This window comes from Triticum dicoccoides, chromosome 7B (assembly GCF_002162155.2).
Source record: "Triticum dicoccoides isolate Atlit2015 ecotype Zavitan chromosome 7B, WEW_v2.0, whole genome shotgun sequence".
NCBI lineage: Eukaryota > Viridiplantae > Streptophyta > Magnoliopsida > Poales > Poaceae > Triticum > Triticum dicoccoides.
This window is the reverse complement of record NC_041393.1, coordinates 241580816-241603783: the sequence shown is the minus strand read 5'-3', so window position 1 is coordinate 241603783 and position 22968 is coordinate 241580816.

The window sequence follows — 22968 nt, the reverse complement described above, 5'->3', positions numbered from 1 at the left end:
TTTACATCACAGGAAATCAATATCAAACGGAGTCCAAACGCAACGCAACTCCCTGGAGGATTTTTTTAGCCAAAAGAAAGCCAATGGGACAAGGAAGCACCCGTGGGGCTTCTCGAGGGGAGCAGCACCCACTAGGGCGCGCGAGGAGGCCCATGCGTGCCCAGGTGGGTGCTGCCCACCTCGGGTGCCCCCCGAACTGCCTCTTTGCTCTATAAATACCCAAATATTCCAGAAACCCTAGGGGAGTCGATGAAATATTGATCCAGCCGCAGCAGAGTCCAGAACCACTAGATCCAATCTAGATACCGTCATGGAGGGGTTCACCACTTCCATTGGTCCCTCTCCTATGATGTGTGAGTAGTCCTTTGTAGACCTACGGGTCCGTAGTTAGTAGCTAGATGGCTTCCTCTCTCTCTCTCTCTTGATTATCAATACAATGGTCTCTTGGAGATCCATATGATGTAATTCTTTTGGCGGTGTGTTTGTTGGGATCCGATGAACTTTGAGTTTATGATCAAATCTATATTTTTATCCATGAAAGTTATTTGAGTCTTCTTTGATCTCTAATATCCATGATTGCATATAGCCTCGTATTTCTTCTCCGATATTTGGCTTTTGTTTGGCCAACTTGATCGATTTATCTTGCAATGGGAAGAGGTGCTTTGTAGTGGGTTCGATCTTACGGTGCTTGATCCCATTGACAGAAGGGGAACCGACACGTATGTATCGTTGCTACTAAGGATAACAAGATGATATCTATATCTACCGCAATAGATAAATGGATCTCATCTACATCATGTCATCATTATTATTGCATTACTCCGTTTTCTCATGAACTTAATACACTAGATGCATGCTGGATAGCGGTCGATGTGTGGAGTAATAGTAGTAGATGCAGGCAGGAGTCGGTCTACTAATCCTGGACGTGATGCCTATATAATGATAATTGCCTGGATATTGTGATGATTATTTGAAGTTCTATCAATTGCCCAACAGTAATTGTTTTCCCACCGTTTGCTATTTTTCTTGAGAGAAGCCACTAGTGAAACCTACGACCCCCGGGTCTCTTTTCATCATATTTGCCTTTGCGATCTGTTTTCTCTTGCATTTATTTTTAGGTTTATTAAACCAAAAATACAAAATACCTTGCTGCAATTTATTTGTTCCACGATCTATTTATCTTATCTACCACTTTTTACCTCACGTTATTTTCCTATCTTGAGGCGTCGTACCCGGAAGGGATTGACAACCCCTTTAACACGTCGGGTTGCGAGTATTTGTTATTTGTGTGCAGGTGCTGTTTACGTGGTGTGAGGAGGTTCTCCTACTGGTTTGATAACCTTGGTCTCATCACTGAGGGAAATACCTACCGTCGCTATACTGCATCATCCCTTCCTCTTTGGGGAAATACCAACATAGTTCTAGCAGACATCACACGCTACAATGACAACGCCTACAAGATCGACATCCCACGCGACAAGTACAATGTAAGCGACATCTTCAACGTCAAGGACTTGGCCCCATACCATGGTGATGAAGATCATGATTCGCGGATGGATCTCTCCGAGGGGGGAGATGATGCAGAGCATCTTTCCATCATCCTCGTGGACTCTACACCAATGCATCAAGCACCACGTGGACCTACGACAAGAGCTCGAGCACGTGCCATTGAAAATGAGGTGAACTCACACCTTCACGAGATAAATTTGGACATGAGTGGAACTTGGTTTCTACATCATCAAAATGCACTATGTGTCCTTAGGTACGAAGACCAACACCACCAAGCTGCTCAGGAACACCTTGTGCCCACTGGCCCCCAAGACCCCGTGCGCACGGGCCACCCAGGAGGCTTCTGGAAATGAGATGCAGTACCTCACGCACGGCCTCCAGACCCCGTGCGCACGGGCCCCGATCGCTGTAGCACCCCGTGCGCACGGGCATGTACCATGCACACGGGACCCCCGTGCGCACGGGCCCATCAGGATGGTCAGCCGAGGCTGCTATTTTTGGCCTCCACTTCATCCCCCTCTCCCACATACTTATATATTTCATACCTAGGGCCATGTTTGGGGTTAGCAAAGTACATGATATGATCTTGAGAGCTTTGCTCCTATCTACCCTCTCCCATGGAGATCATGACCTCCTAGGTGAAGATCCCTAGTGGATTGAAGACCCCGTCTAGTGAAGGATCCCCATCATAGGATCATCAAGACCTCATCTCCCTTTGGGATTTGGGATCAACTTTACCTTGTGCTATTCTCCCCTTGTTGTTCATGTATCTTGTGGATCCATGTGTTGCTAGTTTAGGGGGATGTGCAATTGGGCTTGTTCTTGAGTGTTCCTCTTGTGATTTCCCCTCTTGTTATTTCTGTTCTTCGTGTTCTTCGGGGATTCCCCCTCCAATTCGTGAAAGATCTCCACTTAGGGTCTCCACCCTACAACATCAATCCTTTTTGTAGCAAAGGACATGCCGAAATCGTCTCTTATAGTAAGCAAAGCGTTCTTGAGGACACATGGGGATTTCATCTAGTCATTTCATCATGTTTATTTGATTCACATTCGTTACTTTGATGATTTGATATGTGGGTGGACCGGTGCTTGGGTGTTGTTCTTACTTGCACAAGCCTCGCACTTATGATTACCCCCTCTCGCAAGCATCCGCAACTACGAAAGAAGAATTAAGATAAAGCTAACCATAGCATGAAACATATGGATCCAAATCAGCCCCTCACGGAATAGCGCATAAACTAGGGTTTAAGCTTATGTCACTCTAGCAACCCATCATCTAATAACTACTCCACAATGCTTTCCCTTAGGCCCAAAGTTGGTGAAGTGTCATATAGTCGACGTTCACATAACACCACTAAGGGAAACAACAACATACATATCATCAAAATATCGAACAAATACCAAATTCACATGACTACTTATGACAAGACTTCTCCCATGTCCTCAAGAACAAATGTAAATACTCACAAAACATATTTGTGCTCAAGATCAAAGGGGTATTGAATAGAATTAAGGATCTGAACATATGATCTTCCACCAAATAAACCAACAAGCATCAACTACGAGATGTAATCAACACTACTAGCAACCCCCAGGTACCAATCTAAGATTTTGAGACAATTGAATACAAGAGATGAACTAGGGTTTGAGATGAGATGGTGTTGGTGAAGATGTTGATGAAGATTGGTCCTCCCATGATGAGAGGATCGTTGGTGATGATGATGATGGTTTGGATTTCCCCTCCCGGAGGGAAGTTTCCCCGGCAGAATCTCTCCATCGGAGAGCAAGAGTGCTCCTACCTAGGTTCTGCCTCAAGACGGCGGTGCTTCCTCCTGAAGCCTTCCTTCCGATTTTTTCTAGGTCAAATGGCATCATATAGGAGAAGATGGGCCCTGGAGGCCCGTCAGAGGCGCTACAAGCTCGGGGCGTGCCCCTAGGCTTGTGGCTGCCTTGTAGGTCTCCCTCTAGTATTTCCTTGTCCAATAGTATCAATATATTCCAAAATAATCCTCCGTTAATTTTCAGCTCATTCGGAGTGCCTCGGATGGTGCCTTTTCCTGTCCAGAATTCCAGCTGCCGTCAATCTCTTTATGTGAAACTTGCAAAATAAGAGAGAAAAGGCATAATAATTGTATTATAAAGTGAAATAACAGTCCATAATGCAGTAAATATCAACATAGAAAACATGATACAAAATGGATGTATAAGTGACGAATAAAAATATGGCTCCAAGTAAAATTACCGATAGTTGGTAGAAGAAAGAGGGGATACCTTCTAGGGCATCCCCAAGCTTAGTTGCTTGGGAGTCCTTGAATATTACCTTGGGGTGCCTCGGGCGTCCCCAAGCTTAGCATCTTTCCACTCCTTATTCATTCATCCATCATGATCTCACCCAAAACTTGAAAAAAATTAATTACACAAAACTCAACAAAACCTTAGTGAGATCCGTTAGTATAATAAAGCAAATCACTACTTTAGGTATTGTTGCAAACCCATTCATATTTTATTTTTGCATTATACCTACTGTATGCTAACTTCTACATGGCTTATACCCTCCGATACAATCCATAGATTCATCAAAACAAGCAAAATGATGCATTAAAACAGAATCTGTCAAAAATAGAACAATTTGTAGTAATCTGAACTTTGACCATATTTTGTAACTCCAAAAATTCCTAAAAATTAGATCAACGTGGGAAATTTGTATATCAATCATGTGTAAAAAAGTTCAGAATTTTATCACACTCCTACAATTGTCAACAATTCTACTACTAGAGGCAAAAGTTTCTGTTTTTGTACATAACCAAAGCAACTATCATCCAAATCATCCAAAAGGCTTTACTTGGCACGAACACTAACTTAAACACAAAAAGCACAATAATAACATTAGCATAATTATGTGTGCACAATAAAATATAAAAAATAAACATGAAAATTAAGATAACTATTGGTTTGCCTCCCAACTAACGCTATTGTTTTATGCCCCTAGCTAGGCATAATGCATAGTTTCAAGCATTGTCATCTTTAATTGCTAACTCCTCAATCACACATCCATAATTCCTAGGAGTTCTAGCATGCATGTTTTTTAATGATCACACTCCTAGGAACAAAATTAAGATATTTATTTTCGTATATAGGTTCCTTTATCAAATCAACGAAATTGGGGTGAACACTAATCATTTTGAGATCTTCGTTGTTGTTGCTAGATGTGGCACCCTTGTTTTTATTAACATATATAAACTTGAAATTCTTGTCAGGAGGAGTTTTTTCTATAGTTTTAATGGAAGAAAAAGTGGAACCCAAATTAGTAACAATTTCTTCCAACTTATCAATCCTAGCGGGACTTTGCTCCACCCTTTCATTAATTATCGGTTCTTTCTCTTTTAGCATCTTAAAATTAATCCCTACCTTTGATCCAAATTGAGTAACATGATCATGAATCTTTATATCCAAATTTCAATATGCCCTGGGGTAGGTATTTTATTCTCAATAGGATCTAGCCTTTGTGTAACATGTTCCAAGGTTAAAACCATTTCATTAATAGTGATAGGTGGTGATCCCACTAAATTTCCCATAGCATTGAAAGCATCCATGGGGTGGCTACTCAAGAAATTCCCTCTGGTGATAGTATCAAGCAAAAATCTATACAAATTAGTAATACCCACAAAAAATTGTGAAGAAGGGTAGTGGATTGCTTATGAGTTGATCTATTATGAATGTCGCAAATTCTATACCATGCATCTTTTAAATTCTCCCCCATTGCTTAAAATTGAGAACTTCATTTTCAGGGGTACACGTAATAAGGGAATAAGTAGCCATAACAGTAAAGAGGACAAGCAAACAAACGAGCAAACAAAAAGGAAATGGAAAATATTTTTGTAATTTTTCTTAGAAGTGGGGGAAATGAAAACGAGAGGCAAAGGAAAATAAAATAAATGCAACGAGATGAAAGTTTATGCGTAGGTACTTGATAGATGTTGATGATATCTCCCCGACAACGACACCAAAAATTCTTCCTGCTACTTGTGAGCTCCGTTGGGATTTCCCCGAAGAGGAGGGGATGATGCAGAAAAGTAGGAATACGTATTTCCCTCAGTTATGAAACCAAGGTTACCAATCCACTAGGAGAATCATGCAACAACTCGATAACATTACCTACACAAAAAATAACAAACCCTTGCACCCAACACTGTCGATGCAACAGACCCGAGGCCTGTTGACCTGAATGCGCACAGGCACAAGATCAAGATTGAAGCACCAGAACAAGAGACCCAGAGACTCGAAGAACCAACTAGCAAATCAGAAGGAACCAAGACTGCGGTAGAAGGACCAGATGTTATCAAGAGAGAGGCCTGGCTTGCCAGGTAGGAGAACCCGGCAAGGGGCGAGGCCACCCCTAGAAGCAAAGGACCAAGGCCTCCAGGCAGCCCCTGCTAGGACTCGCAGAGACCAGGCATCCCGGCAGGGCCTGCCGGGACTCGTGGATACTGAGGCAGAAGTACCAAGACTGTTTTATGCCCCTAGCTAGGCATAATGCATAGTTTCAAGCGTTGTTATCTTGAATTGCTAACTCCTCAATCACACATCCATAATTCCTAGGAGTTCTAGCATGCATGTTTTTTAATGATCACACTCCTAGGAACAAAATCAAGATATTTATTTTCATATATAGGTTCCTTTATCAAATCAACGAAATTGTGGTGATCACTAATCATTTTGAGATCTTCGTTGTTGTTGGTAGATGTGGCACCCTTGTTTTTAGTAACATATATAAACTTGCAATTCTTGCCAGGCGGAGTTTTTTCTATAGTTTTAACAGAAGAAAAGGTGGAACCCAAATTAGTAATAATTTCTTCCAACTTATCAATCCTAGCGGGACTTTGCTCCACCCTTTCATTAATTATCGGTTCTTTCTCTTTTAGCATATTAAAATTAATCCCTACCTTTCATCCAAATTGAGTAACATGATTATGAATCTTTTTATCCAAATTTCAATATGCTCTACGGTAGGTATTTTATTCTCAATAGGATCTAGCCTTTGTGTAACATGTTCCAAGGTTAAAACCATTTCATTAATAGTGATAGGTGGTGATCCCACTAAATTTCCCATAGCATTGAAAGAAATTCCCTCTGGTGATAGTATCAAGCAAAAATCTATACAAATTAGTGATACCCACAAAAAATTGTGAAGAAGGGTAGTGGATTGCTTATGAGTTGATCTATTATGAGCCTCGCAAATTCTATACCATGCATCTTTTAAATTCTCCCCCATTGCTTAAAATTGAGAACTTCATTTTCAGGGGTACACGTAACAAGGGAATAAGTAGCCGTAACGGTAAAGAGGACAAGCAAACAAACGAGCAAACAAAAAGGAAATGGAAAATATTTTTGTAATTTTTCTTAGAAGTGGGGGAGATGAAAACGAGAGGCAAAGGCAAATAAAATAAATGCAAGGAGATGAAAGTTTATGCGTAGGTACTTGATAGATGTTGATGATATCTCCCCGGCAACGACAACAGAAATTCTTCCTGGTACTTGTGAGCTCCGTTGGGATTTCCCCGAAGAGGAGGGGATGATGCAGAAAAGTAGGAATACGTATTTCCCTCAGTTATGAAACCAAGGTTATCAATCTAGTAGGAGAATCATGCAACAACTCGTTAACATCACCTGCACACAAAATAACAAACCCTTGCACCCAACGCTATCGGTGCAACAGACCCGGGGCCTGTTGACCTGACTACGCACAGGCACAAGATCAAGATTAAAGCACCAGAACAAGAGACCAAGAGACTCAAAGCACCAACTAGCAGATCAGAAGGAACCAAAACTGAGGCAGAAGGACCAGATGTTATCAAGAGAGAGGCCTCCCTTGCCTGGCAGGCAAGCCTAGCAAGGGGCGAGGCCACCACTAGAAGTAAAGGACCAAGGCGTCCCGGCAGCGCCTGTCGGGACTCGCGGAGACCAGGCATCCTGGCAGGGCCTTCCAGGACTCGTGGAGACTGAGGCAGAAGAACCAAGACTGTTTTATGCCCCTATCTAGGCATAATGCATAGTTTCAAGTGTTGTCATCTTTAATTGCTAACTCCTCAATCACACATCCATAATTCCTAGGAGTTCTAGCATGCATGTTTTTAATGATCACACTCCTAGGAACAAAATTAAGATATTTATTTTCATATATAGGTTCCTTTATCAAATCAACGAAATTGTGGTGATCACTAATCATTTTGAGATCTTCGTTGTTGTTGGTAGATCTGGCACCCTTGTTTTTAGTAACATATATACACTTGCAATTCTTGCCAGGCTGAGTTTTTTCTATAGTTTTAACGGAAGAAAAAGTGGAACCCAAATTAGTAATAATTTCTTCCAACTTATCAATCCTAGCGGGACTTTGCTCCACTCTTTCATTAATTATCGGTTCTTTCTCTTTTAGCATCTTAAAATTAATCTCTACCTTTCATCCAAATTGAGTAACATGATTATGAATCTTTTTATCCAAATTTCAATATGCTCTACGGTAGGTATTTTATTCTCAATAGGATCTAGCCTTTGTGTAACATGTTCCAAGGTTAAAACCATTTCATTAATAGTGATAGGTGGTGATCCCACTAAATTTCCCATAGCATTGAGAGCATCCATAGGGTGACTACTCAAGAAATTCCCTCTGGTGATAGTATCAAGCAAAAATCTATACGAATTATTAATACCCACAAAAAATTGTGAAGAAGGGTAGTGGATTGCTTATGAGTTGATCTATTATGAGTGTCGCAAATTCTATACCATGCATCTTTTAAATTCTCCCCCATTGCTTAAAATTGAGAACTTCATTTTCAGGGGTACACGTAACAAGGGAATAAGTAGCCATAATGGTAAAGAGGACAAGCAAACAAACGAGCAAACAAAAAGGAAATGGAAAATATTTTTGTAATTTTTCTTAGAAGTTGGGCATATGAAAACGAGAGGCAAAGGCAAAAAAATGCAAGGAGATGAAAGTTTATGCGTAGCTACTTGATAGATGTTGATGATATCTCCCCGGCAACGACACCAGAAATTCTTCCTACTACTTGTGAGCTCTGTTGGGATTTCCCCGAAGAGGAGGGGATGATGCAGTAAAGTAGGAATATGTATTTCCCTCAGTTATGAAACCAAGGTTATCAATCCAGTAGGACAATCATGCAACAACTCGTTAACATCACCTGCACACAAAATAACAAACCCTTGCACCCAACGCTATCGGTGCAACAGACCCGAGGCCTGTTGACTTGACTGCGCACAGGCACAAGATCAAGATTGAAGCACCAGAACAAGAGACCAAGAGACTCGAAGAACCAACTAGCAAATCAGAAGGAACCAAGACTGAGGCAGAAGGACCAGATGTTATCAAGAGAGAGGCCTCGCTTGCCAGGCAGGCGAGCTCGGCAAGGGGCGAGGACACCCCTATAAGGAAAGGACCAAGGCCTCCAGGCAGCGCCTGTTGGGACTCGCAGAGACTAGGCATCCCGGCAGGGCCTGCCGGGACTCGCGGAGACTGAGGCAGAAGTACCAAGACTGTTTTATGCCCCTAGCTAGGCATAATGCACACGAGCCCGACAAGGGGCGAGGCCACCCCTAGAAGGAAAGGACTAAGGCGTCTCAGCAGGGCTTGCCAGGACTCACGGAGACCAGATCACCCCACCGATTGCTCCACCATGACCCATGTCGTGGGTCAGTGCGGTGTCAAGATGCAGGATGATTAAGTGCCAACCATTCGCCACATGGCGGCCACTTCCTACCAGGTGAACCCATAAACGACACCCGTCCAGAGACATGTCAAGTGAGCAGGCATGGAGCTAGCGAGTTAGCCCGGCATGCCTTGCCGAGCAACCAACGACGTGACACTAAGCGGCGCCTTAAATGCATGTTATCAGCCTGCAGAGTTAGGTATAATAGCATTGTTTTCTATCATATTAGTGTCTAATGACTAATTTGCCAGTGTGGTAACCCCTTGATCTATAAAAGGAGGCCCATGGCAACGATTCAAGGGGTTAGAAGTTTAGGCCATTCACACCCCCTTACACGCATAGTCACCGTTGCCCCGAAGCACCACCACCACCTTTTCCCAATCAATCCATCGAAGCAGGAGTAGGGTTTTATACCTCACGGCGGCCCGAACCTGGGTAAAACTGCCTGTGTGATCCTTGTCATGCTGCCTTGCGTTGGTCTGCTCTTTGTGCAACGCGACTCCACCCTACCGAACCAGCAAAGGGCCGTCCTGGTCCCATTGGTGGCAGTGGTTTCCCGCGACATCTTTGGCACGCCAGGTAGGGGGAACGCTTGTGCGAACCTGAAGATGTAAGCAACACGTCATCTTCATCGCCAAGTGCATCGTCGACAACACCATCGACCATGGCGCCCAAGAAGAAATCGGCTCCTTCAGCTCATCCATCCACCTCGAAGGCCCTGCTACCCGTGGCCTCCAACGCTGCAGGGGGCATGGAGATGCATGAGGGAGCGAACCCTGCAGGGGATGTGGCCAGAGCAGGTGGCACCGCCACCATCCCCCTCGCGGCCAACGTGGGAACAATAGATGCTGGAGGAAAGCGACATCAGCAACACCCCGACGGCCACGCTCCGGTCATTGATGGGCGCAGCCAGAGTGATTGTGCTCAGTCTGGGGCGAGCAACCGCCCTACAGCCGTCCTCACCGCGGGCATGACTGCCGTGCGTGCGCTCTCCCCAGGGCGGGCAAATTGAACTGGTGCGCCCAATAGAGCCGATGGCCCTCGGGCGCCTTTGCCTCACCACCCTGCTGCCCAGGTGGTTGCACTGCAACAGCGGGGCCGTGGTGCGGCTGCAGCTGGCTCCACCAGGAGTCAAGCGACGGCGCGATCGACTTCATCGTCATCTATGCCAAGCACCTCGGAGGCCATGGCGCGGGCTCAACTATTGCTAAGGGTTCCGCCAGCGGCCGAGAAAATGGACAAATGGCGTGCCACCATCCAAAGCCTGCTCAGTTTTGCCGAAACCAAGGGCTCACGGCGAGCCACTCCGCCACAACCTCTCCAAGCAACAGCTACGGCCCATGTCGCTGCCCATATGGGGGAGCCATCCCAACTGTGCAATCCCCACCACGGCGGCCGGGCCGGGCACGACCAAATCAAGACCCTAATGATGCCTCGATGGCCTCTTCTGATCCTCAGGCACGTCCAGGCCAATGGTGAATCCTGGAAGATGGGCGGAGAGGAGACGTGTGCGTCGTCGAGCAATGCTGCAGCAACCTCCTCTGAGCCGACGGGCGTGGCGGCCCTGGCGTCGACGAGCCCACTCTTCGTGCTGACGGGCTCCTGCCCTTCAAGGTTGGCTGCCCTGCCTTGACCCATGAGTTGCGGCAAGTCTGTTGGCCGTCCGTTCGCACATTCTAGCCAGAGATACCTGAGAAGCACGACGGAAGGCTAACCCCGGCAAAGTTCCTGAGCATCTACACCATCATTGTTCAGGCTGCCGGGGGAAGAGATGAGAAGGTGTTCGCCAACTACTTCCTGTTGGCACTCAAATCCAACATGAGGTCCTAGCTGATGCACCTGCCGGAGAACTCCATTTCATCGTGGGAAGATTTGTGCCATGAGTTCATCGACGCTTTCATCGGTGGCCACCAAGAGCTGGGCCGCCCTCGGCGATCTGCAGCTTCTCCAGCAAAAGGAAGGAGAAACCCTCTGTAAGTATTTACAGAGGTTCAGTAAAGTTCATAGGAATATTCCAAATATCCATCCGGCAGCCGTGATAACTGCCTTCCAGTCCAATGTGCGCAACCGCCGCATCCGTGCCAAGATGAACGTGTGGTTGCCCAAGACTGTGAAGGAGCTGACACCCTAGCGGATAAGTGCGCCCGGATGGAGGAAGGGAGGAAATTGCATGGAGAAGAAGATTGCATTGTTGTTGATTCGGATGATGATGATGAATCCACCAGCCAAAAGATGGCTAAGAAGCGCAGTAAGAAGTGAAGGGATAAAGCAGTATTGACTGTTGAAGGGTCGGGCACCCCTAGTACCAGCAAGATTGCCAAGACTGAGGCTCCCGGCAAGGAGGTTGCCACGTGCGCCAATTGCCGGGAAGCCGCAGCTGCCGAGAAAGCCGGGAAGGGCGATGGGCCGTACTGCAAGATCCACCAGACCAAGGGCCATGACCTTCAGGAGCGCTATCAGGTTGAACAATTGGTTAAGAGACAGAGAGCAGAATATGAGAAGCGTGATAAGTAGAAGAGTCAGAATGTCGCTGGCGGTAAGGGCCGAGGCGATGGAGCAAATTGCCCCGGCAAGCCCTTTCGGAACAAAGGAAAACCCGCCGGGGGCCAGGAGAAAGAAGTCTGTGGTGATGAGAGTGACAAGGGGGATGAAGAGGTAATCATTGAGCAGGATTTTCAGAAGGCCAAGGACGCCTTGTGCCTTGACGAAGGTGCATCTTTGCACACCTCCCATCACATACTCAAGTGGTGGGCTCGGGAAGTCAATGTCGTGGAACCAGCGTCGGAGGCCCGGAAGCCGCTCAAATTGTCCCGTACACCCATCATCTTCAACGAAGAGGACCATCCTAGCCGCACCACTGCGGTAGGATGCCTACCTTTGTTGGTTTCTCCAACAATTCGCAACCTCAAGGTCACAAAGATGTTGGTGGACAATGGGACCAGACTAAATCTAATTTCCCGACAGCTATCAACATGCTTCAGATAGCAGAAGAAGAGTTAGAGGTTACAGGCATGTTTCAAGGAGTCAACCCCGGCAGGAGTCATCCTAAAGGAAAGATTACATTGCTAGTAACATTTGGGGGAGAACTTAACTACCGGACTGAGAAGATTGTGTTTGATGTAGTTGACCTCCCCCTGCCGTACAATGGGATCCTTAGATGCCCGGCCTTGGCTAAATTCATGGCGGCATCCCACTATGCCTACAATACCATGAAGATGCCTGGGCTGCTGGGAGTCCTCACCATCCCGTCAAATGAGAAGATGCCATCATTTGTGTGGACAAGATGTACAGGGACGCGATCACGGTAGAGGTTGCGATGGCAGCGGTTCCCGCCAAGGAGAGCAAAGGGAAGAAACAGGATTGTAGGACCTCTGGCAAAGAGTTCGTGAAGTGTTCCCCCTCCGAGTGCACGGCACCCATTGACGACGTGCCAAAGTGTTCCAACAGCAAGAGATCCAAGGTTGCTGCTCCGCAAGTGAAAAAGGTCTCGGCAGGGCTGGCTGGCGTTGATGGTACTTTCACCATCAGCGCCACCCTCGATGACAAATAGGAAAGCGCGCTCGTTGCCTTCCTGCAGGCGAATATTGATGTGTTTGCCTAGCAACCATCTGATATCCCCGGTGTTCTCAGGGAGGTAATCGAGCACCACCTTGCTTTCTGCCCACACGCCAGACCTGTTAAGTAAAAGGTCCGGAAGCGGGCCTTGCAAAGGCAACCACTACAAAAAAATACACTTCCGTGATGATACGTGTTTGTCACAGTAGGTCGCGTTTTTTGTCATGCATGTACATCCATGATGATTTTATGATAGAATCAAGATAGTCATACATGTGCTGTCATAGAAGTGTTTCATGACATTACAAAAATTATCATCACGGAAGTGTCCACTTCCATGATGATAAATCGCACGTCACAGAAGTGCTTTCGTCAAGGGTGACTGACACATGGCATCCACCGTAACGGAACACCGTTAAGCTATCGGGTCGGGTTTTGGATCCGATAACCCGTTAACAGCCCCGACCAATGGGGATTTTCCACGTGTAAAATCATCATTGGCTGGAGGAAACACGTGTCGACTCACCGTTGGGACAGACGTCATCCACTCATTGGACCCAAGGCGCCTATGATACATTGACACGTGGCACGGTCCAATAGAGGTCCATTCCTGTGAAAAGGCCGGCCCGTTTGACTTGGTCAAAAGGTGGCGGGCCGGCCCATGGAAAGCCTGTTAACGGCCTGTCCGCATATAGCCCATTTACAACCCGCTGACCCAGGGCCCATTACGCCCTATCCGAATTAGGCCCGGTAGCGTCATCTGGGCCGTCCAATATGATTCCAGCCCGTTTTAACTTCCGGCCCATGTGTGGCCCATGACTTCTTCCGGCCCATATGAGGCCCTTTGTAACTCTTGGCCCATTAACGGCCCGTGGTGAAACTAGCCTGTAATGAATAGTGTATCACTTTATACCCATTAACGGCCCATTATTCCACTGGGCCGTTTCCAGCCCAAGTTATATTTCGGCCTTCTCAGGGCCCATTTATTCTTGGGCTCATTTGCAGCATTCAGTTACTTACGGCCCGTTACTGTCATTTTCTGCTTGTGGGCCAAATTCAGCCCGTCGTTACAGTCGGCCCGTTTGTGGACCATTAATACGTTGGGCCGTTTTCATGTCAAAAAAACCTATTGGGCTGTTTTCATATAGTTATCAAATACGGCTCGTTATGGTCCACGAATAGTACGGCCCATGATTGGCGAAATGATGATACGCCCCGTAGAAGGCCCATGGATCCTATGGCCCGTAGAAGGCCCATGGACCCTACGGCCCGTAGAAGGCCCATGGACCCTACGGCCCGTAGAAGGCCCATGGATCATACAGCCCATACAAAGGCCAATAGATCCTACGACCGTAGAAGGCCCATGGATCATACGGCTCACGGGAGGCCCATGGTTACAACAGTTTGTGTGCTGCCATGATTATTTTGGCCTAGTTACCAAAAATAGGCTATTGTGGCCACTAGAAAAACACAGAAAAAGAACTGCAGTGACTACAAGAAAACAACTAAACAAGACAATGAGGAAATAAATAAGCAAGCAATTAACGCTAGCCTATTACCGCTAATACACATACTACATCCACTGGGCATCAAAGTTCGCCACCAGTGCAAATATAGGGAACAAAGCAGCCTATTACATACAATGGCCGTCAAAATTGGCCACGAGTGCAAATAAACGCAGCAGCAAAACAAGAGCATAACCGAATTGATTCAGACAGTGAGTTTGAATAGCTTGTGCAAGCGGTTGTGGCCAGTAACTCGAACACTAAACCAAGACATGACTTTGGGGTTGTCTCACTGTCTTCAAGATAGTCTTCCTTAGCTGTTTTATTAGCTTTGTTGGAGACCAACAAGGATGTGTCACTATCCTGAACCTTATATGCAAACTTCCTTTACCATTGCTTAATAAGGCACTCTTCCCAATATGCTGTCAGCATTCTAAAAGAAGAAACAAGCAGACACATAACAGGTTTAGCATGTACTAGTATATGAAACTCATTTCGGTGAACCAGTTCATTAGTAAGGTGGATAGGATTAAACTACCAATTCTTCAATTGCCAAATACTAGTACATAATAAAAGAATCAAACAAACATATATCTATGTCCTATGGTCACTGTGTTGTCTTGCCAAATCAAAATAGAGACACGGCTCAAATCATATCAGTTCAAGACAAAGCAGTAGTGAAAGAATACAAAGCGTGGGAAACTACATGGCACAACAAGATTTCAGATGGGTACCATGGGTCTAAATGTACAACAACACTATAGGCTCTGTTGTGATGCTAGTAATATGCATGATATGAGAAGTCAGCTGTATACACAATTGAAATTTAAATCAACAGAGCTATTGATAAGAGCAAACCTGTTAAAAGAAACATGCGTGAACATACCTGCTGTGCCCTTGGAGTTTCGATTGGATCCTTTAATTTAAAAATAAGTTTATATGAGTAAATACAGTGATACAAGAGCAAAGCAGTATGCATGATAGCAATCGTGGTTAAAAAAGGCGCGCCTAGGCTCTAGGCGTTGGCAAAAGCATTGCGCATAACTATGCTTAATCTGTGCATAACTGCGCATAAGCATGCGCTTTGGTCAGTAAAGCGCAAGGCGGTGGCAAAACGCACAATTAATGCCTAGCACTTTTTTAACTATGATAGCAATGGAATCTTAAATTAGAACAGTTGTTCTTCAGGTTTAGGCACTTGTTCTACATGAACACGGTACAGTAAGACGCAAGAATATAGTACTTAAAAATAGAAAATGAGCTCATAGACCTTACCACATTCTTGGTTCGGGACCAGTACAGGACAAGGCGTTCCCACTCATCGTCCAGTAAATGTGTCTCAGGAGAACGTAAGGGAATTTGATGAGTTTCTTTGCCGATGAAGTACGTTTTCTTCAGGTAATTCCGATACTGCCACCAATCATTCTTGAAGATAGCAGAGGTATTAGAACAGGTTACCTCATCCTGAGTTTCCAAATCGGTCCTTCTCTATAGAGAAAATGCAAAAAATTGTTTTATTATAACCATCATGGAGGTAGGATGTATGGGACAAAGCAAAGTAATTGCCATGAATAAAATTACTTACACATAACTCCTGGACAAACACCTGCAACTAGCATTTTCCTTCATCTTTAGTATAATATTTACAAGATGGGAAGATACGCACATACGATTTAATAACATCAAATGTGATAGCTGCTAAACTACAACTAGCTGGTTGTGCTTCCTCCACGGGAATAGGCGTACTAACTGGTGGAGTTGGGGTTCGCCGTGGTAGTACTGGCCCTTTGGGCACTGGAGCTGCCTTACTCACTGCTCTTGTTTGGGAGCTCTGTGGTGGAGATGGTGTTGTGTCAATAGGAACTGGGTTACTATCTGCTGGGGTTGTGGTTAGATTGGGTGAAGCTGGTTCTCTGTCCATCGCAGTAGGGGTACAATCTACAAGAGTTTGGGTTATGTGTGGTAGGGCTGGTTCTTGTGCATGTACAACCGGGGTGCTATCTCCACCAAGAGATAGCACTGTTTTATTTGAAGACCGTGTTTTTAGTCCGCTAGATATTGGCATCACCCGCTCCAATTCAAATGGCTGATAAACAGGAAACATAGTTGAATGTACACACATTGTATGAGAGACAGATGCAATAGATAGTGTGGAAAAAAGAGGGAATGAAATAGTTGACATGTATATTGTTTAACTAAAATGGATAGCATGACATACTTACACATATATGATGTCTATCTAAACTGGATAGCATAGCATAACATAATTCAAAGATATGATGAATAACTAAACAGGATGGCATGACATAATTCACCTACATGTTATCTAAGTAATCAGGGTCGCATCATTTAATTCACATATGTGATTTATATGCTAAACAGAGGGCATTCGATATGATGTCTGAACTAAGAACATGGTGTTGAATATTGTGTATATGATGTCTAAACTATGCAATGCAAGACACCATATGCATGATATGAGCAGTATAACTGTGCCAAGTTAGAGCATACACCTCAGTGGGGGAATAGGACTGGTCATCTGTCTCTAAATCCATCTTTTAGGAGCTATCGGGACCCAACAAGAGATCTGCTTCGACAGGTAGCACTGTCTAGTCTGAAGGCCTTCTTTTCACTCCAGATTTTTCCATCTCCCACCCAAATGGCTGATTCACAGGAAGAGTAGTTTAATGTACAAACATTGTCGACAAATGGAAATGTAATCAAGAAAAGGATGGGCAAGATATCATTCAAATATATGATGCCTGGTTAAACATGATGGCATTGCACATTGCACACATATTATGGCTGGCTAAAAGACATGAGACTGCATAATTCCCATATATGATATAGAAACTAAACAGGTGGCATTACAGAACATGTCTAAACTAAGCAGATGACATATATGATGTCAAAAGTAGGCACTGCAAGGCAACATATGCATGATATGACTAACATCATCATGCCAAGGTAGAGCAAACACCTTGGGGGGGGGGTAAATAGGAGTGGTTAGTGGCGTCTGAATCCGCCTCAGAACAGATATATTCCTCTGGATTACAATCTGGAGAGGGGTGAGGAGGGTTTGCCATTGAACCCACCATAGAGCGATGTCTGCATATTGTATTGCCGCACAAAACTCTTCTCTTTTTCTCTACATGTTCAGCATGACTGTGTACAATATCTGACATGCATACGAAAAAAATATGGTGAGATTATGTAAGGAGAGCATGCAGAAATTTAGAGTGATGGTAACAACCAGTGGATGGATCCAAAAATAATGATAGCAGGCTGATGATTGCTTTAAATTAATAAAAAGACAGATGATGATTGCTTTACTATTTGTTTCCCACCCAAGATGAACAACATAGGCATACCCTAGGTGAACCAGATATTAGACAGACATACTATTCATTGCTGCCTCGATATGTGCCCCGCAAGTAATTTAGAACTCAAGTTTGAACATTAATTTGGACCTGACTTGGGAGTCCAAGAGCTGAACAGACCGATAAAGTAGCAGGTAAGTTTAAGCAATGCATAACATAAGCAGAAACAAAAGAGTGCGACCTCTCTTGTGTACCCATGTACTCCTCAGGTTCATCTGCTGACTCGATGATGGTGATGCCGTTGCGGTGGGTGCCGGCGGCAGGGAAGGAGATCTGAGGGGGATAAAGACAATCAGGAGTCGTGATGTCTGGTTTGGTGGATGCTTCTGTCGATGGAGCAGCTCAGGTGAGGTGGACGACGTCGCGGCAGGAGCAGGACAAACCACACAAAGTTCCCTTCGACACGTACCTGTAACTGAAGTAATTCTGTAAGGGCTCATTTGGCTTGCATGATTCTTAAAACGCAGGGATAGGAAAAACACCGGAATAGGACAGGAATGCACATGGTAAACAGAGCATTTGTAAACACAGGATTTCTGTCAACTTGGGTGTTTGGTTTACAGGAATTGGAAGAGCAGAGGAATGCAAATAAACATGGCCAAAATAAAGTGAAACCATATGAAAGCGTGTACAGTTAGAATGTTATTCTGGCACTAATGCACTTGGTCTTGTTTTCATGTATAGGATTTTGAAAAGTAGGTCTAGGTGGATGTTTTGCTTCATTCCTTTCAACAAAATGCATGAATAATTGAATAGTAGAGTGCCATTGGAAAATTCCCTATTGCTATGGATTTCCGTTGAACCAAAATAGCCCTAAAGGATCGACGTGAATGTATAGTAATAAGTGATGCAACAAGTGTACAACCTCTTTGCCGTAGCCGTGTCGACTTTAGCATCATTGGGTTGGTCACTGAAGCAGTTGAGGCAGAGGTGGCTGTCGGAGGTGTGGAGGAAGATCTAAGGAATCTGTAGACGGCGTCCAGGGCACTGCTCTGTTGTGATGGATCATTCTGTCGTTGGAGCAGCTCCGGTGAGCTGTAAGACGTCAAGGCTGAAGCAGCACAAGACAGACATCGTCAATCTCAAGTGGGATTCGAATAGCATCTCCAATATATGATGTAAAATGGATGTAAAATTTACATCACCAAAAACCACCTGACTACAACAGATGAGGTAAAAATTGTTGGCTCTGAATTTAACTGAAGAAACTGAAATTTACTATGGAATCTGAATGCTACTGTCGAAACTGAACGCAATGGTAGCAGAGAGGCACTTGACATGTAGTTTAGGGAGGGCCTGCAGTTCATCTTCAACCTGCACCCCCCTGAGCCGCCAGCCACCACCGGCCGAACCACCAGCCCCAGCGCAACCTCGCCGCCCCGAAACAACTCCCCACCGCCGCCCCGGCCAGCCCTCTAGGACCCCGCCCCCCACCCTGAACCCTAAGATAGATAGTGGGGTATCTCTCCGACGAGCCCACGTCCCCGCTGCGGGTGGTTCTTCCTTAACTCCGGCGAGCCCCCTCCCCCCAACCCCTGAAAATCAACTGACCCAAAAGTCGATTCAGTCAACTGAAGTGTGGCTAAATCATAGCAGAGCAACAACACGAGCGAGGGGGAGAGCAACAGCAGCAGTTGGGCAAGCGATCGATCGAGCGAGAGCCGGAGCAGCAGCAGCAGCACGAGCGAGTGAGCGAGAGCCGGAGCAGCAGCAACAGATCCCGCTGGTATGGACACCACCGTCAAAGGGGCCTCGCACTGGGGGAGAGCCGCCATGGAGATGTCGGCTACGGTTCCGGCTTCAAGGTAGCCGCTCCATGGGGGTGCGGGATGGAGCACCATCGTCGCCGGGAGGTCAAGTTAAGGAGAAGGTGCGATGTGATGAGTGTACAACCTCTTTGGTGGTGCCGAGTAGGCCTCGGCTTCATCCGAGGAGTCGATGAGGATGTTGCGGTTCCGGTGGAGCGGGTTAAGGCGGCGTTGTGGGGATGGAGCAGCCGTGATAGACGAGGTGATCGTCAGAGCGTCTCCTTGGAGGTGGAGGACGGGGCGCCTGAACCGGCGGGACAACGAGATGGATGACGGATCCTCATCCAGGGAGCTGGGAGGAGGGATGTCAAGTTGTTGTGGTGGACAATGTCGTCAGGGAAGAGGCTCCGGCTGGGTAGCGGTGAGGTGGCGGACAATGGAGGGTGGGGTTTCGTGGCCGGAGCGGAGAGGTTATGGCGGCCTGGGATTTCGAATGGCGAAAAGGGGGCGATGGGAGGGCGTGAAGCATGACTTAGGGACGCGCTTGTCCAAAATGTAGGGTGTGTTACAATAGTAGCCCCCACCGATTTGAACTGGCGGCCCTTTCGGCTCAGGGTTAGAAGGGGGATTTCGCGTGTCGGGATTTGGCAGCTGGAGGGAGTTTTCGCGCGCGTTGTAATTTTGGGATAGCAAGGCGAGGGTTGCGAAGGCGCCAGTTTTGGGAGCACGATATCTGAATATTCGGGATGTAACAAGACGCGGGTTGAATTTTAGGGACAAGACTAACGTGTAGTACTATTGTACTTGTACGTACCAAATCAAGTCGCACTTCCCTCAACCAAAAAGAAAACAAAAAAAATAAAACTATTCACACCACACAAAGAGAGAGTCTTGCCCCCATTTTACTATACAAATGCTATTCAAAGCTGCTCCCTCCTTCCATCTATATAGGGCCGAATGTGTTTTTCGATGCTAACTTTGACCAAATATTAGAGCAATAATATATGACATGCAACTTACACAAAGCACACCGTTAAATTCGTCTGTGAAAGGTTCTTTCAATGATATAATTTTCACATTGTGCATGTCATGTACTATTAATCTTGTCAATAGTCAAAGGCGGTCTTAAAAATCCCATTACGCCCTATATAGATGGAAGGAGGGAGTATGAATCCATGTTATCTCCGATTAAATTTTTTCGCTTGCTGTATAATGCATGTAACCTACTCATACCAACATTTTAGTGCATTCCAAATGTCTATACTACTGCTGCAATTCGAACTAAATTTGAATTCGTTTATCTATTTCAATAAGAATCTACAATCATGATTGTTGCCAACTTCAACCATCATTCGTGTATTACCTTAATAACACACCACATGTTTACTGTAGAGATAGATATGAACTATGTGTACTACATGAACTCGAATTCTATTTTTTGAATACACTTGATGTTGATTCCAAATAATAGTACATTTGATGTACTAACTATATATTCATAATCTAAACCATGTTCCATACGTACACCGTGTTTATCACACAAAGTATAGTGCCCCGCCCCCTACATTATGACAAGTATTTAGACCTGAGCTGCAAAAGCCACACATTAGCCCAAATTATAATCAATGTTCTATGTATTATACGTAGTACTAGCAAGATGCCCATGCGTTCCACAGAACATCAACATGATCAAGGGGCCTAATTTGCAAAAATGGAGAGGGGTGTGGGTATCTTTTTTCAAACTTGCCATAGTTTCCTTCCTATCCGCCAGATATAAATCAGACGGCCTATATTGCAGGATGGCAGGCACACCATCATCAGCAACTCTGTTTTTTATAAGAGTAGAGATAAAATATATTATATGTAGTATAACATGTTCATAACCACACCATGTGTATCACCGTTATATATATTCACACATGCATCGGTTTAAAACACTATGATAAATTCTACAAAATCCGAATTCGCTTTTTATAATGAAGTATGATCTCTATTCGTCTTTTACACCCACACAATACTCTTATCTTTGTAGCTAGCGCTAACTTTCTCTCGTGCATGCACACGCCCGCATCCCTCTCACCCTCCCTCAACATTCTCTAGCTCCATCGCGCAAATTCGTCTTTTCACTTTAGGTCGTTCACCCATGGTGTGTGTAGGCCCCCCAGCTCCTTCTTTACGGCACACATCGATCGATATGCCTCTCTAGCCAGGTGTGCCTAGCACAAACACAAGCTTCCCCTCTTCTCTTGTCACCGTCCATGCCTCACTCTCACCACTCTTTTCATCAATCTCATACTCGCACACTCCTTCCCCCTCGATATAGTATGCCTCTTATACCACCTCCTAGATGCATCCCTCTCCCTCTATCCTTCTCCTCGTGCCTCATTTGCTTGTAACTCACACATGCATGTATATCGATCGATCTCCCAACATATACCTAGATCGACTTTAACTATCCCCCCCATTGATCGACGTACCTCACAAGTTATGTCTCTCCTTTCTCTAACAAAGGGCGATTGATCTTCCTATGTAGTTACATGTGCTTACCACAGCCATATCGTCCCCCTCATCATTTGTGCATGCCTCCTAGCCCGTCTCTCACACGCACGTGCAGGCAACAACAAGCAGCCATCTCCTCTCTTATTGATATTGCGGGCGTGCCCTCCGTTTGTCTAGCAAGCCTATCCCACCATTTGTTAGAAGCAACTCCACTACCACCCCCTCCAACACTCTAGCTTTGTCTCTCTCCCAACCTTATTCCTCTCCTGCACATTTGCATGGATGTCGATCGATCTCCCTTAATACATGAGGTAGATCGATCTCCTTAATACATGAGGTAGGCCTCTCTCCTCCTCCACACATATACTAGCCATTGTACCTCTATAGTTAATTGGGCCTCCCTCTTCCCCCACCACACACCGATAGTCGAGCGATGCAGGTAGGTATCCATGCCACAGAGACAAACTGCACATGTCCCCTCTCACGTTCCAGTAGGCCAGCCACTCTATATATTTGACATGGGCACACACAAATTCGGTGGCACTCTTGATCGATCGCGCGCGCACACACACACACATCATCCCTCTCTTCGATTCTATGGACACCTCAAGCCGATGAAACCTCCACTCTCTTCTCGTGGATCGACCCCTCTATATATATGTTATATCCAGGACTCTATTTCACACACATTGCATATGTTACATTTTTTGATTGACCCCCCCACCAAAAAAACTCTCATGAACCCACACACTATATCTCTCTAGGTTTGTATCTCTCACACACACAACCCCACGTAGGTGGTGTACATATACAAGAAGAGAATAGGTGCACCGTGCACGTACTCATGCTTCGTGCCCAGCCACACCCGCGCGGGTACACGGTGGAGCTCATTTCTTTACGAAATGGCAGCCCACATGTTAATTTGAACGCCTGTAGCAGTTGTTTACCTAGGGAGGTCGTGTATCATGCGTGCACAAAACAAAGTTCGACTTGACACGTTTCCGCGTTATTTTTAAATAAAGTTATAGTGCTCAATGGCACATACATAGAA